Raw genomic sequence first — 18,336 nt, forward strand, 5'->3', positions numbered from 1 at the left:
AAGATTGCAATTGTAGCCTGAATTTTAATGCATTTATTGTAACTCACAATAACTACTAATATATGTAAAAATATTTTTTCTATGTCAAAGGTCGCTATAGTGATTAACCCCTTCCTACCTGCATGCATTTTTCAATTTTCACTTTTGACTCCGTCTTCCAAACACCATAATTTTTTTTATTTTTATGTTCACAAAGCCATGTGAGGGCTTAATGTTTGCAGAACAAATTGTAATTTGTAATGGTACCACTTAATATTCTGTACAATGTACTGAGAAGCTGGAAAAAAAATCAGAATGGAGTGGAACTGGAGAAAAAATGCAACTTTCTTATGGACTTTGTTTTAACTGTGTTCACTGTGCAGCCAAAATGACATGTCATGTGTAGCCTATGGGTCAGTACAATTACAGTAATATTTATATAGTCGTTTGGGGTTTTTTTACATTTTAACCCCTTAAAAACCCCTTGCCATATTATCACACCTGTAATTTTTTTATTCTGTACACGGGCATGCATCCTTTTTTTGCAGGTACAGATGTAAATGGTAAATATACCATTGTGGGTGATGTTTATTGATTTGATCGCCTTTTATTTAAATTTTTATGAGCGGTTAAACAACGAACAAATAGTGGTTCGGCTCTTTTGATATTATTTTTCCTGCTATTGTGTTTATAAATTCACTCCCTCTTACAGTAAGCTCATACATATAAGACCTGTGCATTTGTTAGCAGCTATTTTACAAATAACACAATTATTTCCATGCCTATAATTGCCTGCCATTACTATATGTTTTTGAAAGGCTATTCAAGCATATGTTTATCTAAAATAGCGGAAATCCAATGATAGAACTCTTTAAGCCAACTTTTCAGGCAGGAGCACAAAATCATATAATAATATAATAATAATACATTTTATTTATATAGCACCAACATATTCCGCAGCACTGTACAATTTGTAGGGTTCAAGTACAGGCAAAAAGATACATTATAAAGAAATAGTCACTTCACACAATGGGACTGAGGGACCTGCTCGCAAGAGCTTACAATCTATGAGGTGGAGGGGGTGACACAGGAGGTAGCAGGGGAGGCATTGCTTATACAGTATTCAGACAATTTTGTAATAGAGGTTACTGTCATTAACACAAACATAAAACTTTATGAGCCGTCACCAGTCATGTCCTTTAACATGTGGATGGTGCCTAGACATATAAAGTTAGCCTGAAGTGGCATCATATCGTGTGGGGTAAAGTGGGAACGTGAACACAGAAGGGTTCATTTTAGGATTCTAATTATGGTATGGAAGGGTTTACATTAGGAATTTGATAGGCCTGGGAAATTGGGAGTTAATCTGATTGTCCAGGATAGAGCATTCCAGAGAAGTGGTGCAGCTCGGGAGAAGTCTTGTATACGAGCGTGGGAGGTTCTGATAATAGAATATGTTAGTCTTAGGTCATTGAGTGAACAGAGATCACAGGTTGGGCGAAATGTAGGGAGGTGCGGCATTATGGAGTGCCTTGTGGATGAGGGTGATAAGTTTATATTGTATTCTGTAATGAATAGGCATCCAATGTAGTGACTGGCACAGACCAGAGGCATCGCTGTAGTGTCTAGAATAGATGAGCCTGGCCGCTGTATTCAGAATAGTTAAAGAGGGGAGAATTTAGTAAGGGGAAAACTGATTAGTAAGGAGTTACAGTACTCAAGACGATAGTGAATCAGAGCACAATAAGAGTCTTTAATGTATCTCTGGTAAGGAAAGAGCATATTCATGAGATGTTTTTGAGGTAAAGATGACGTGAGCGTGCAAGTGATTGGATATGGGAGTGAAGGAAAGGTCTGAGTCAAACATAACCCCGAGGCAGCGGGCCTGCTACCTAGGAGTTATAGTAAGGCCTGAGACTGCAATGGATATATCAGGGACAGAGTTTTTTATTCAGGGTTTTGGCATTGTCAAAACCGGACCGGAAAATGCATGAGGAGTTTCCTGAGGCGTTTTTGCCATCTGAAGCGTTTCCTGAAGCATTTTTTGAGGTGTTTTTCAAGGAGTTTCCTGATTCATTTCCTCTTGGGATGTGGTCATGAATGATATTTTAAAAAACCACCTGGCGTTTCCTGATCAGGTTTTTGCCAAAAAACGTGAGCAAGAAAAACAGGCTCACATTGACTTGCATTGAAGCCGTAAGCCGGAAAACGCTCAGGCTTCAAAAAAGAATGAACATCTCGCTTCTTTCTTGCCGCTAGCGGAAAAAAAATGCTAGAGGAAAAGACTCAGAAGCATTTTGGAGGTGGATTTCGGCCAAAACCCTGACCAAAAAACTCAGTGTGAACTTAGCCTTAGGAACAGCAATGATCGGTGTCTTCAAATTAACTACAGTGTTAACAGGAAGTCTCAGGGCTCGTTCACACGGGGCCAGTGGGGCGTAATTTGGACGCGGAATCCGCCTCCATACAATAGTGGTCTATGAAGACTGCTAGCGTTTGTTTTCCGCTAGCGTTTTTTTTGCCTCAGGAAATCAATACAAGTGAATGGGAGGCGGAAAATCGCTAGCGGCTTTTTGCCAAAAACCGCGGCGTGGTTTTTAACAAAAACCGCCTCAAAAAACCACCAGGCAGTTTTTCAAGGTCCATTCACTCTGCTGGAGGGAAAAACTGCCTGGTGGTGTTTTGAGGCGGTTTTTGCCAAAAACCGCCTCATGTCCAAAAACACTTTCCTAATTCCCGAAGGGTTTTTTGTCTGGACCAAATTCTGCCACCCCCTATTCATGTGTGAACTAGCCCTAAGGTAGACATACTAAGTCTAAGGTGGTTCAGTCTGCTGGTCTTCCTCCCCACTGCAGCTCCACCTTCTTGGGATGGATTCATCCTACTGTTACTTAAATCACAGATGCAGATGGAGCCCCCTCCATCAGGTGTCTGTCTACATTCAACTCATGTAAAAAACTTGACAAGAGGTTTCTTACTTTTTACTTTTACTTTGATTTTTACTTTTCTGATGGGAGAGAGACTCCTTCTTCCATAGCAAAACTAAACTACCATGATGGAATATAGCGTCTGTCACGTTTTTTTACATTCTAGTGAATATGGTCGGATGCTGATGGAGGTGGTTCTGTCTGCATCCATTGCTCTACAATTATTAAAGTCAATTGCTGTCATCCTATGACGGTTGAGAGCAACAGAATGTAATAATTGTAGTGTCACCATAGCCTTACATTGTATGGAGATCTATTACAGCAAAAGAAGAATTATAAAGCATGCATTACTAAGCAACCAGTAAGAAAATCAGGTCATTTCTGCACATATGCTGAGGCAAATGATCCTACGTAGAAAGGGAGGGGGCTAGGGAGAGTAGATTTAAAGGGAAAACATCACCAGAGAATGACCTATTTTTTAAACTAAGTTTTTGTGTTAAACATATATAGGTGATTTTTTTTAAAAAAATTTCCATGTCAGTATTTTTATAAAAAGTACTAAATCTCAGTATTAAATCTGTAAGCCTAATAATATACTAGCACATGCCAATTCTATAGGCTTTTCTTTTCAGCAGTCACTTCTTTGACTATTACAGACAAGGCAGTCAGACTCTTCATTACATCTACTACATGATATTACAGATCTATCTACTCCATCTCCTTGTGCAGAGCATTCCCAGAATGACCTCAATGAGTCCATGCCATACTATTGTTGGCCCTCAGGCATGGTGGCGGCCCCCATAATCATTATACATAAAATAGAAATAAAAATATACAATCAGACAATAAAAATACATTAGAAAAATTTGGTATATTTCACCGTGTGGTGTTAATAAACAAAAAAAAAAAAGACAAATTCTCTCTAACTCCCAAGAAAGCCTGTCTGTGAAATATAGATAAATCATACACAGATTCTGAGAAGGAAACCAGCATTGCTTTATACATTACAGATTTTCATATGGTGGCATGTTATGATATTGCTTTAGGCATATGTATTTTGCTGGAATCTAGGCATGTTATAAAGATTTATCTTGATTATGCCAAAATATATAAGTGTCTAAATATCAGTGAGATATATATAATACTAGTAGAATACCCGCGGCTTCGCTCGCAGAAAATATGTTAAATTGTTGGTTATGCTAAAGTAAAATTTTCCGTGTCACACTAAAAGTGACATTTTCAGAGAGCTACAGTAAATCTTTTTTTCCCACTTTAAATTTGTATTATTTTGTCATTTTACTAGTTTGCTGTAACATTGATGTGAACAACTTTTTTTTAATTTCAACATTTTTAGTGATTTTATATATTCATTACATATTATGTAGTATAAACTTTTACAACTATTTATTGAACTATTTTTTTTTAATAAAAATTCAAATTTATGCCCCTTACGCAAACATATAAAACATTTACACCCAAATAACAACATAGTGCAACCCTTCCCCCCTCCCTCCAGTGTAATCTACAAGTAGGTCATGGACCAAAGAATTGATTTCTAGTTACACAACTATATATTGTGGTCCTTTTTGTTAAACAATGTTTCCTGTTTTACCTTCAGGTGCATACCTGTATATGAAAGATTTTTGAGGTTACCCACTCTCGAGCAAGCAACGTACAACTGTCCATCTGAAAGACACAGGCTCTCCAAATTAATGCCGGCTACTTTAAGTGATTGACCTTGTGCTTTGTTTGTAGTCATAGCAAATGCAAGTCAGATTGGGAACTGCAGACGCTTAAAATTGAAGGGCCTGTCGCTTGATAGCAAAGGAATACACGGAATGAAAACATTTGCTGCCTTAGGGTCCATTCACACAGAGTAAATGCGCGCTCATTTTGGCAAAATACATGTGAAAAGAATACACGCGCAAAAAACCTCAAAAAATGAATCATGTTTTTTTGTGCATTTTTTACACGTGTAAAAAATGTCATTGAAGTCAATGGGAGTCTTATTTTTACATATGTATTTTGCCAAAATGAGCGCACGTTTACTCCGTATGAATAGATCCTTAGAGTTTTCCATAAGAATAGTGGCTTCAATAACATTGGGCATGAGACTCTTAATGCACAATCTTGTGCCATTATACATTTTTGGTGGGTCAAGTTTCCAAAGCAAAATTTTTGTGCCTCCTTTAAAAGTGAGCTTATGCGGTGGCATTCCAGGAGGCTCCAAAGAATTCAGGAACTCCAATAGATACGTTACGGCTTGTTCACTCTCAGGAGCAATCCGCTTGCAGAAAAAGGTACCCATTAAATTCAATGGGAGGCATTTTCTTGACGCTTGATTCCGTGTCAAAATCCGGACCAATAACCCCGTCTGAACCCAGCCTAAGTGATATTACAGACAGCGCTAAATTAAAGGGCAATCCTAATGTTGAATGAGCCGTGCGCCCTCCATCTAAAAGAGTGGCCACAATCCCAGACGATGCAACAGCCAAGGCAATGTCATTGTTTAAAGAGGACCTTTCACCATATCTGGGCACAGGCAGTGTTATATACTGCCAGAAAGCTGACAGTGCGCTGAATTCAGCACACTGTCGGCTTTCCCGATCCGTGCCCGGTGTAAAGCGCTATCGGTCCCGGTACCGTAGCGCTTTACAGTCAGAAGGGCGTTTCTGACCATTAGCCAGAGACGTCCTTCTGCCTCGCGGCGCCAATCGCGCTTTGCTGTGGAGTGGGGAGAAACTCCCCCCTCCCGCTCCTGATAGTGCTAGTCTACGGACAAGCTGTGTGAGCAGAGGGAGGTGGCGTTCCTCCCCGCTCCACAGCACAGCGCGATTGGCGCCGCGAGGCAGAAGGACGTCTCTGGCTAATGGTCAGAAACGCCCTTCTGACCATAGAAGAGCTACGGTACCGGGCCGTAAGCTCTTTACACCGGGCACAGATCGGGAAAGCCGACAGTGCGCTGAATTCAGCGCACTGTCAGCTTTCTGGCAGTATATAACACTGCCTGTGCCCAGATATGGTGAAAGGTCCTCTTTAAGCCAATTTCTGCAAGCAGCAAATTAATTAAAAATGTTTTCGCAGAACCTTCTGGTGCATCTAGGAAAATAGTCCCCCATTTCCATTGTAAATCTGAGCCATAATTGCCAAAATTCACAGCTTTGTGCACAAAGAAATCTAAGGAACTGCTAAATCCATGGCCTGGAGGCCCATGAAAAATACTGTAGTGATCAAACAGCCACTAAGGATACCAGACATGTTTTGTCAGTGCGTGTCATGTGTGTGTGCACGCGTTTGATCCATGTGTTTGTATGCACGTGTGCACACGTGTGTGCATGCACGTGCATGGTCCGTGTATATGTATGCGTGTATGTGCGTATGTGATCCATCTGTTTGTGCGTGCGCAGTGCGAGTGTCCATCCGTGCGATAGTTGTATATGAGTACACGTGCTCTGTTCGTCCATATGCGTAGTGTTCATTCATCTGAGTGTGCTTGCATGTGTGTGTATGTGTGTGTGTGGTGTGCATGTGGTATTTGTGGGGTGGTGTTTGTGTGGTGTGTTGTGGCATTTGTGTGGTGTTGTGCTTGAGGGTTGGTGTATGTGTGCTGACTGTGTGATGTTCATATGGTGTTTGTGACATGATTGTGTGTTGTGGGTGGTGGTGCGGCCCCTTTAGCAGCGACTCTTTGGCGCCGTTGCTATAATCCATCCTTGTCAGTCACAACTGTTGTTTTTCCCTCAGCACTTTCCCGTTCACATTTCCCCATTATATGTATAGGGAATAACTTTGGGGGCCCCAATCTCATGACGGGGGGATGCTAGCGAGATGTAACGTGTATTCTGCTCCTGTGGGTGGAGAGAGGGCGTGCCAAATTTCACCCAAATCGGGTGAGAACTGTAGATTTGTATAGAGCAGACTACTACAGAATTTGAGTTTTATATATATAGATATGGCAGTACTTAAACTAGAAGTAATATGTATTAGGTTGGAAGGTATTTTATGGACTTTACAATCATTAACAAAAAAAATAAAGCACTCAGATAGAAATGGTATATTGCTGCAAAACTCAGCATACAGTTATGTCAAAGGCAGATATGTAAATTATTACAGGCGGGATCTGGTTAGGCACTGGGTCCTGCCACAAGAGGGCAAGAAAGTACTTTTCCTGCTGCACAATAGCAAGATTCTCAGAGGCTACCTTTGGGTAATGCACCTCTTACTACTAGGCAACTAAACAAAGACAAAAGACTTTTTTTTTCCCAGTGACAGAGTTTGAGAAGGGGCACATCATTAGACCGAGAGAAGAAGGATGGTTATTTGGACAAATTTCCTGCCATCTAGGCTTTTCATACCTAATTGTTTGGAGATAGTTATGTGAGGTCACAGCAACACAAAAAATAGGCTCCAGATGGACATACTGTATATATATATATATATATATATATATATATATATATATATACACACAGTATATATATATATTTACTATACATTTATAATTTTTCTTTTTTTATATATATATATATATATATATATATATAATCTTATATTTCTGCAGTTCAAATTCTTATTAATAATAACATTATTATAATAATTTAATAATTTATTCTAATTTTGTCCTAAAAGGCAAAAGAAAGGGGTTGCACTGTAAATAGATTCATCACATAGCAACTGCAAGAGACAGGGCTGCCTATAACAGCTGCCTGGCAGAGCAGTCTCCATCTCCCACCAACAGTTGCTAGGCGGCGAATCAAATAAAGAACAAAAATCTTGTCATTGTTGAGATGATGACCTGGACCAGAGATGAATGTCTGCAAGGCGTGCAGCTGAAGAATGTTACAATTCAGTGTCTGCAGCACAACTTTGAATGTCACTATTTAATGCTGTTCAAGCATGCCTTAACCGTCCTAATGGACTTTAAATCAGCCCAACGTATTAGCATAGAGAAGTAACAACTCAGCTTGTGGCCTCATGGTGATGCTACAGAAGCAGAGAACATGTCCACCCATATAGTGTATGCCATTGAGAGAAGAGCCCCATTCAGGGTGCCCCATTCCGTTTAAATATACAGTGGCGTGCAAAAAAGTTTAGGCAGGTATTGAAAAATGATGCAAAGAATACTTTAAAAAATATAAGTGTTATAACAAGCACTTTTTCACACCTGTTAGAAACATTTGCATATACATATATATATATATATATATATATATATATATATATACACACACACACACATATATATACTGTATATATACATATATATTTTGATTGATATATTTATTGATTTACTAGGCTTCAGCAATTTTGTTTTATTTAGAAAGCTCAACAGTTCTCATCCCTTTCCCTATGAGACTCATTAAAAGGAGTCTGTCAGCAGATACATCACTTCCAGACGAACATAGTACTGTAGGGCAGTTCTCACAGATTCCATTGGTACCTATGTATTGCGCTTTGATTCTCCAGCACTGAGAAGTTCTGCATTTTAGAAATATGCACATAAGCCCCAAGTGCTACTTGGGGCATTCCTTCAAATTCAGGAAGTCTAGTCTGACGATCCCTTTATAAGTCAAAGAGGCTCTTTCTCTGCCAGACCCAGCTTATCCATAGATTATATGGTTACCCATTTGCTTCCTTGGCTGGCAAGAAATAAGTTAATTCTCCTTGCAGCAGCCAAACTAAACTTCCCCAGGCTGCAACAAATGATCATCAGAGGTTCCAGCAGTCAGGCGAAGAGTATAGGATCTCTACGTGAGACAACCTATCTTAGATAAATGGCAATGTACTTTTCTACCCTGTAATTTGAAAAACAAAGCTGACATCAATGATTTACAAGCACTTACGGTAGAATATAGTTGCTGAACATCTCCTTGAACTTGGTTAAAGTGGTTTTACCATTAAATACATTTATGGCATAGCCACATTATATTTGAAACCCACATCTATCTCATATATCATATATATCACATATCTAGAATGAGAGACCCCCAACCTACCACCAGATGCCACATATAGATGAGGAATGGCACATGTACGGGTGGCTGTAATATGAGCAAGAAAATGTGCACATATTACACTTGTACGAATCCACTGATATAACTATACATATAACTATCTATATAGTTATATGCCACATATAACTATTAGAGATGAGCGAACACTAAAATGTTCGAGGTTCGAAATTCGATTCGAACAGCCGCTCACTGTTCGAGTGTTCGAATGGGTTTCGAACCCCATTATAGTCTATGGGGAACATAAACTCGTTAAGGGGGAAACCCAAATTCGTGTCTGGAGGGTCACCAAGTCCACTATGACACCCCAGGAAATGATACCAACACCCTGGAATGACACTGGGACAGCAGGGGAAGCATGTCTGGGGGCATAAAAGTCACTTTATTTCATGGAAATCCCTGTCAGTTTGCGATTTTCGCAAGCTAACTTTTCCCCATAGAAATACATTGGCCAGTGCTGATTGGCCAGAGTACGGAACTCGACCAATCAGCGCTGGCTCTTCTGGAGGAGGCGGAGTCTAAGATCGCTCCACACCAGTCTCCATTCAGGTCCGACCTTAGACTCCGCCTCCTCCGGCAGAGCCAGCGCTGATTGGACGAAGGCTGGCCAATGCATTCCTATGTGAATGCAGAGACTTAGCAGTGCTGAGTCAGTTTTGCTCAACTACACATCTGATGCACACTCGGCACTGCTACATCAGATGTAGCAATCTGATGTAGCAGAGCCGAGGGTGCACTAGAACCCCTGTGCAAACTCAGTTCACGCTAATAGAATGCATTGGCCAGCGCTGATTGGCCAATGCATTCTATTAGCCCGATGAAGTAGAGCTGAATGTGTGTGCTAAGCACACACATTCAGCTCTACTTCATCGGGCTAATAGAATGCATTGGCCAGCGCTGATTGGCCAGAGTACGGAACTCGACCAATCAGCGCTGGCTCTGCTGGAGGAGGCGGAGTCTAAGGTCGGACCTGAATGGAGACTGGTGTGGAGCGATCTTAGACTCCGCCTCCTCCAGCAGAGCCAGCGCTGATTGGCCGAATTCCGTACTCTGGCCAATCAGCACTGGCTAATGCATTGTATTGGCGTGATGAAGCAGTGCTGAATGTGTGTGCTTAGCACACACATTCAGCTCTACTTCATCGGGCTAATAGAATGCATTGGCCAATCAGCGCTGGCCAATGCATTCTATTAGCTTGATGAAGCAGAGTGTGCACAAGGGTTCAAGCGCACCCTCGGCTCTGATGTAGCAGAGCCGAGGCTGCACAAGGGTTCAAGCGCACCCTCGGCTCTGATGTAGCAGAGCCGAGGGTGCACTTGAACCCTTGTGCACCCTCGGCTCTGCTACATCAGAGCCGAGGGTGCGCTTGAACCCTTGTGCAGCCTCGGCTCTGCTACATCAGAGCCGAGGGTGCGCTTGAACCCTTGTGCAGCCTCGGCTCTGCTACATCAGAGCCGAGGGTGCGCTTGAACCCTTGTGCAGCCTCGGCTCTGCTACATCAGAGCCGAGGGTGCGCTTGAACCCTTGTGCAGCCTCGGCTCTGCTACATCAGAGCCGAGGGTGCGCTTGAACCCTTGTGCACACTCTGCTTCATCAAGCTAATAGAATGCATTGGCCAGCGCTGATTGGCCAATGCATTCTATTAGCCCGATGAAGTAGAGCTGAATGTGTGTGCTAAGCACACACATTCAGCACTGCTTCATCACGCCAATACAATGCATTAGCCAGTGCTGATTGGCCAGAGTACGGAATTCGGCCAATCAGCGCTGGCTCTGCTGGAGGAGGCGGAGTCTAAGGTCGGACCTGAATGGAGACTGGTGTGGAGCGATCTTAGACTCCGCCTCCTCCAGAAGAGCCAGCGCTGATTGGCCGAATTCCGTACTCTGGCCAATCAGCACTGGCTAATGCATTGTATTGGCGTGATGAAGCAGTGCTGAATGTGTGTGCTTAGCACACACATTCAGCTCTACTTCATCGGGCTAATAGAATGCATTGGCCAATCAGCGCTGGCCAATGCATTCTATTAGCTTGATGAAGCAGAGTGTGCACAAGGGTTCAAGCGCACCCTCGGCTCTGATGTAGCAGAGCCGAGGCTGCACAAGGGTTCAAGCGCACCCTCGGCTCTGATGTAGCAGAGCCGAGGCTGCACAAGGGTTCAAGCGCACCCTCGGCTCTGATGTAGCAGAGCCGAGGCTGCACAAGGGTTCAAGCGCACCCTCGGCTCTGATGTAGCAGAGCCGAGGGTGCACAAGGATTCAAGTGCACCCTCGGCTCTGCTACATCAGAGCCGAGGGTGCGCTTGAACCCTTGTGCAGCCTCGGCTCTGCTACATCAGAGCCGAGGGTGCGCTTGAACCCTTGTGCACACTCTGCTTCATCAAGCTAATAGAATGCATTGGCCAGCGCTGATTGGCCAATGCATTCTATTAGCCCGATGAAGTAGAGCTGAATGTGTGTGATAAGCACACACATTCAGCACTGCTTCATCACGCCAATACAATGCATTAGCCAGTGCTGATTGGCCAGAGTACGGAATTCGGCCAATCAGCGCTGGCTCTGCTGGAGGAGGCGGAGTCTAAGATCGCTCCACACCAGTCTCCATTCAGGTCCGACCTTAGACTCCGCCTCCTCCAGCAGAGCCAGCGCTGATTGGTCGAGTTCCGTACTCTGGCCAATCAGCGCTGGCCAATGCATTCTATTAGCCCGATGAAGTAGAGCTGAATGTGTGTGCTAAGCATCTACTTCATCGGGCTAATAGAATGCATTGGCCAATCAGCGCTGGCCAATGCATTCTATTAGCGTGAACTGAGTTTGCACAGGGGTTCTAGTGCACCCTCGGCTCTGCTACATCAGATTGCTACATCTGATGTAGCAGTGCCGAGTGTGCATCAGATGTGTAGTTGAGCAAAACTGACTCAGCACTGCTAAGTCTCTGCATTCACATAGGAATGCATTGGCCAGCCTTCGGCCAATCAGCGCTGGCTCTGCCGGAGGAGGCGGAGTCTAAGGTCGAACCTGAATGGAGACTGGTGTGGAGCGATCTTAGACTCCGCCTCCTCCAGAAGAGCCAGCGCTGATTGGCCGAATTCCGTACTCTGGCCAATCAGCACTGGCTAATGCATTGTATTGGCGTGATGAAGCAGTGCTGAATGTGTGTGCTTAGCACACACATTCAGCTCTACTTCATCGGGCTAATAGAATGCATTGGCCAATCAGCGCTGGCCAATGCATTCTATTAGCTTGATGAAGCAGAGTGTGTACAAGGGTTCAAGCGCACCCTCGGCTCTGATGTAGCAGAGCCGAGGGTGCACAAGGGTTCAAGTGCACCCTCGGCTCTGCTACATCAGAGCCGAGGGTGCGCTTGAACCCTTGTGCAGCCTCGGCTCTGCTACATCAGAGCCGAGGGTGCGCTTGAACCCTTGTGCACACTCTGCTTCATCAAGCTAATAGAATGCATTGGCCAGCACTGATTGGCCAGAGTACGGAATTCGGCCAATCAGCGCTGGCCAATGCATCCCTATGGGAAAAAGTTTATCTCACAAAAATCACAATTACACACCCGATAGAGCCCCAAAAAGTTATTTTTAATAACATTCCCCCCTAAATAAAGGTTATCCCTAGCTATCCCTGCCTGTACAGCTATCCCTGTCTCATAGTCACAAAGTTCACATTCTCATATGACCCGGATTTGAAATCCACTATTCGTCTAAAATGGAGGTCACCTGATTTCGGCAGCCAATGACTTTTTCCAATTTTTTTCAATGCCCCCGGTGTCGTAGTTCCTGTCCCACCTCCCCTGCGCTGTTATTGGTGCAAAAAAGGCGCCAGGGAAGGTGGGAGGGGAATCGAATTTTGGCGCACTTTACCACGCGGTGTTCGATTCGATTCGAACATGGCGAACACCCTGATATCCGATCAAACATGTGTTCGATAGAACACTGTTCGCTCATCTCTAATAACTATGATTTATAAGCTGTTAGTATTGAAATATTAATGAAAAGGATAGGCCAGATAGATAAGTAGGACAAATTATTAAAAGGTAAGGGAAAGACAACTGTGAGACAACTAGTTGACTGGTGGTGGTCTGACTGTCAGGATACCCACAGATCATAAGAACATGGATCACATCTACCCCTGATGTAGTCTGATGGAGGAAGGAAACCAAGAGGCTCTATATATTGCCCAATAAGGACTTATGATTGTAATATGACCTGGCGTCAGAATACTGGGTGGTAGCCCCAGAGTTGTTATTCCTGTGAATACTGTGTTAGAAAGGTGGGCTTTAATACATTTTGCTTGATACCTTTCTAGTCTCCCTTCCCTGTGTGATCTCTGCCATCTACCCCATTACAAGAACCTTCAAAATACAAAAAACAGACATGAAATACACACGTGCATTAAAGTACAGGAGAAAGAATTGTGTAAGCCAGTCTTAGGGTTTTATATAAAATCTGAACACAATAGTAAAACAATCTAAAAGGCTCATTTCTATGCAAATTTGTTAACACACAAATAATGGATAATGAAATTGGTTATAAAGCTGTCTCCCTTCCTCATGTGTCATAATTGTTGGAATTATTCACTGACAGTGTTCTGAATATAGTGCTGTATAAATCTCTTGTAAGCACTATGTCTCAGTTTAGTTAATTCTCCAATATACCCCATCCACCTGTTTCTTCTTAAATATTTCATCAAGGATCCATTTCCCAATAACTTAGTAAAATTCTTTATTATTCTACTTTTGATTCTGCCAGATTAGCCAGGCTAGACATCCATTATACATAGCTGGTTCAAACTCCCTATTGGCACAGAAAGAAATACATGTTAAAAAAAAAAACAAAAAAAAAAAAAACCTCTAACAAACTGCCACTTAATATATTATATAAAAAATGTAAAAACACAAAACATAGTATAAATCACCAAACATTTTTCCACGTTCCTTAAACTGTAGAATAAAACTAAACCATTAGTTAACTCACACAAAGAAGATCATAATATATATATATATATATATATATATATATATATATTGAAAAAAATTCCAGTAAGTAATGATTTTTGCCATCTCGGTTCAAAAGGCATGTAATAAAAAGAAATCAAAAAGTTATAAATGGCCTAAAATGGTACCAATAAAAAGCACAGCTTGTCCCACTAAAAAAATAATCCCTCAACCAGCTCCTTCAATAGAAAAATAAAAATGCTATTTTCCAAATTATCGGAAATCTGATTTTAAAAACGATCCTGAAATGTCAAGATCGGCTCAACCCTAAGTGCTGGACGATGTAGCAGTGGCCGATGTAACAGACCTGGAGCTGCTACACACTCAGCTCTGCTGCATCAGACACTGCTACATCGGCCAGCACTGCTACATCAGAGATGAAGCAGAGCTGGCCGTTCGCTGAGCTCGGCTACTCCGGAGTAGTTAAGCTGAGCGCACGGCCCGATGTAGCAGTCCGATGCAGCAGAGCTGGACCTGCTACACACTCAGTTCTGCTGCATCGGACACTGCTACATTGGGCCGTGCGCTCAGCTCAACTACTCCGGAGATGCAGCCAAGCAGAGCGCACACCGATGGCATACTGATGTGTGAACCAAGCCTAAGACGCTCGTCCAGGCCCTCATAATCTCCCGCCTAGATTACTGCAACACCCTTCTCCATGGACTCCCAGCTAACCCCCTCCAGTCCACCTTAAACTGCGCTGCTCGCTTAATTCACCTCTTCCCCCCGATCTTCATCAGCTGCTCCCCTCTGCCAGACCCTCCACTGGCTACCCATAGCCCAGCGAATTGAGTTCAAGCTACTAACATTAACACACAAAGCCATCCACAACCTGTCCCCTCCATATATATCCAACCTACCTGCCCACAAGTAACCTCAGATCCTCCAATGACCTCCTACTCCGCTCTGCTCTCATCCGCTCCTCACACAACCGTTTCCAAGACTTCTCTCGTGCATCCCCCATACTCTGGAACTCCTTACCACGACACATAAGACTGACCCCCACAATCACAGGCTTCAAGAAGGCCCTGAAGACTCACCTATTCAGGAAGGCCTACAACCTCCAATATTTTATTTTTATATTATTATATTTTATATTATCACCACATCACCATCTGAACAGTCTCCCCCTCTCCTTCTGTCTCTATCCCTCTTCCCTCATAGATTGTAAGCCCTCGCGGGCAGGGCCCTCTACCCCACTGTGCCAATCAGTCACTGTTAGTATTATATCTGCCTGTATATTTTGTGTACTGTATATAACCCCCAAATGTAAAGCACCATGGAAATAATGGTGCTATATAAATTAATAATAAAAGTGTTGACCCCCACAAGCCACCGGGAAAATAGTACACTGGATGTCAGGTAACGCTAGGTTCACACCTGCGTTCAGGGTCTCCGTTCTATGGTTTCCGTCTTCTGCATGCCAGAAGACGGAAACCATAGACCGGGTCCGGCCGTGAGCGGCGGTGAGCGTTTTAGGCTCTCCGCCGCGAAACCGGATTTTTTTTATCCGGACACAGAGTACTGCATAAAGATAAAATGGGAGAGACACCGAGCGCCAATATAGTGTAGTAATTATAAACACTCTTGGTGATGATATGTAGTTAGTCTCTTACCTATTGGTGTTGTGAAATAGTCACAACTCCATATGAGCATATAAAAGGTGTTATAGCAGCAGCTCTTTCCCTTACACTGTGAAACAGCGTGATGCAATGATAGGTGATTCCTCAGGCAAGCCCGACAAGAGTGGAGGAGTAGGGAGTAAGCGCGCACACCAACGTATGATCTTGAACAGTTTATTAAACACGACGCGTTTCGGGCATCTGCCCTTTCTCAAGTGTGATACAAACTATAAAAAGAACAGTCCAATATGGTAGCAACATATTAAAATCAATCAATATATACAGATTTCCATCGTTAGCCAATGTGATCATCCAAAATCATATAAATACTGACACATGTACTAAAGGTTTCAATATTACCAACAAAAAGGTGTTTGGCTCATCACAATAATATTTACTCTTAAACCAAATGATCCTGAGTAGAGCAGAATACAGAATACAGCGCTGTATCAAAAGGTGCTTACTAATCAAAATAGTATTTACTATTAAAGCAAAAAGGGTCGGGGTACAATAAAAAACAGTGCTGTAGTAAAGCTTCTTCTAGTTCTTACCTGTGTAGTGGTGAATACCAATATGCTGCTTCGCTTCTGCGTGTCCCCCTGGCATCTACAATGCACAGGTGCACACTATACGCTTACTTGTAAACTTAATGCTAGGAACATTATATGAGCGTATGTCTGATAGCAAAACTGCTTTCTGAGAATTAAAGTTATCTTACTAGTTTTGAATTAATTAGAAGACTAGGTTATCAATAAATAAATAAGTTAAAGGTATAATACCAAATGGTAACCATTGAGAATTAAATTTACATAAATACATAAAATTTGCATGCATTAATAAAATTTGCATAAAATGTATAATTAAATATCAATTAAAAACATAATCCAATAGAAATGCCTATAATTTTGATATAAAAAAAAGATAAATAATAAACTTGCAGAAACTCCAAAATCTTCCAGTTAATATTTTGTTATATCCTCTAAGGTTTCGTTAAGTCCCATAGGGGTTAAGGTGTTAATTTTGTATATCCAGTATATCTCCTTTTTGCTCAGACTCTCGAAACGATTCAGTTGGTTCTCAGACATGTTAACTATCAAGTGGAAAGAAACGTATAGATGGGAAACTTTGGATGTTAGCTCACTATACAGCAACATTCAACATAAATTAGGCATCGAAGCCATTAGATTGACTTTAGACCAGGATTCCTCAATGCCAAATAAACAAAAAGAATTTGTACTTCAAAGTATACAATTTATACTAGACCATAATGTGTTCGAATTTCAGTCTAAAATTTACATCCAAACGTGTGGCACCGCGATGGGCACGCGTTTCGCGCCCGCGTATGCAAATTTGTTCATGGGCGTGTTTGAACAAACTTTTATTCTGAGTAACCATCCATGGCGAAGCCAAATTATATACTTTAAGTGTTATATCGACGATCTTATATTTATCTGGGATGGTGATGATTTAACATTCAATACTTTCAAAGAATATTTGAATAACAATTTAATGGGAATAGAGCTGACTGGGAGTTCTGCTAAAGGTCAGATTGATTTTTTGGATCTAGCATTGACATCCAAGGGTGATCGGGTCATCACAAGTACCAATTTTAAAAACGTGGATTGCAACAGTTTTTTGGACTACAGAAGTCTCCACCATACCCAATGGAAAATTAACGTTCCATACGGTCAATTCAGACGAATTAGGAAGAACTGTACTGAAAACCAAGAATATAATAGACAAAGTAAGTTGCTGGCCGAGAGATTTCATATGAAACACTACCCCAAAGGTCTAGTTAAATCTGCACGCATTAGAGCAGGCCAACTGACTCAGAGTGAATGTCTTAAACCTAATCAAAAGGAAAATAATGACTCTTACCAGTTCAACTTCATAACAGCGTTTAGTTCATCTCATAAGACAATCAGAAACATCCTTACAAAACATTGGCCGGTCGTCCAGAACGACCCAGTGTTATGTAAAATTGTGCCACCCAAACCTAAGCTTACCTTTAGAAGGGCCCAAACTCTTAAAAATATATTAGCCCCTAGCAGGCTACGGCCAATCAAAGAAAATACTGGACAAAGTTTAATCAAACCTATTGTAGGGAGCTATAAATGCGGCCACCAAAAGTGCAAGTGTTGCAAATCAATTAAAAATCGTACCACTTCTTTCACTAGCAGTGTTACGGGTGAGCGATTTCAAATTAAACATCATATGAATTGCTCTTCTAGTTATGTCATCTATCTGTTAGAATGTACTTGTGGGCTACAGTATATCGGTCGCACTATAATGACGTTACGCGAACGCATTAACAAGCATCGCTCTAATGTGAATAATGGCTTTGCAAAACATAGTGTGTCACGTCATGGGGCACAACACCACATGTGTAATTTTAAAGATTTCTCAGTAACTCCGATCGATCATATACCTGAGAACCAACCGAATCGTTTCGAGAGTCTGAGCAAAAAGGAGATATACTGGATATACAAAATTAACACCTTAACCCCTATGGGACTTAACGAAACCTTAGAGGATATAACAAAATATTAACTGGAAGATTTTGGAGTTTCTGCAAGTTTATTATTTATCTTTTTTTTATATCAAAATTATGGGCATTTCTATTGGATTATGTTTTTAATTAATATTTAATTATACATTTTATGCAAATTTTATTATTGCATGCAAATTTTATGTATTTATGTAAATTTAATCCTCAATGGTTACCATTTGGTATTATACCTTTAACTTATTTATTTATTGATAACCTAGTCTTCTAATTAATTCAAAACTAGTAAGATA

This window comes from Leptodactylus fuscus, chromosome 2, assembly GCF_031893055.1.
Source record: "Leptodactylus fuscus isolate aLepFus1 chromosome 2, aLepFus1.hap2, whole genome shotgun sequence".
Taxonomy (NCBI): domain Eukaryota; kingdom Metazoa; phylum Chordata; class Amphibia; order Anura; family Leptodactylidae; genus Leptodactylus; species Leptodactylus fuscus.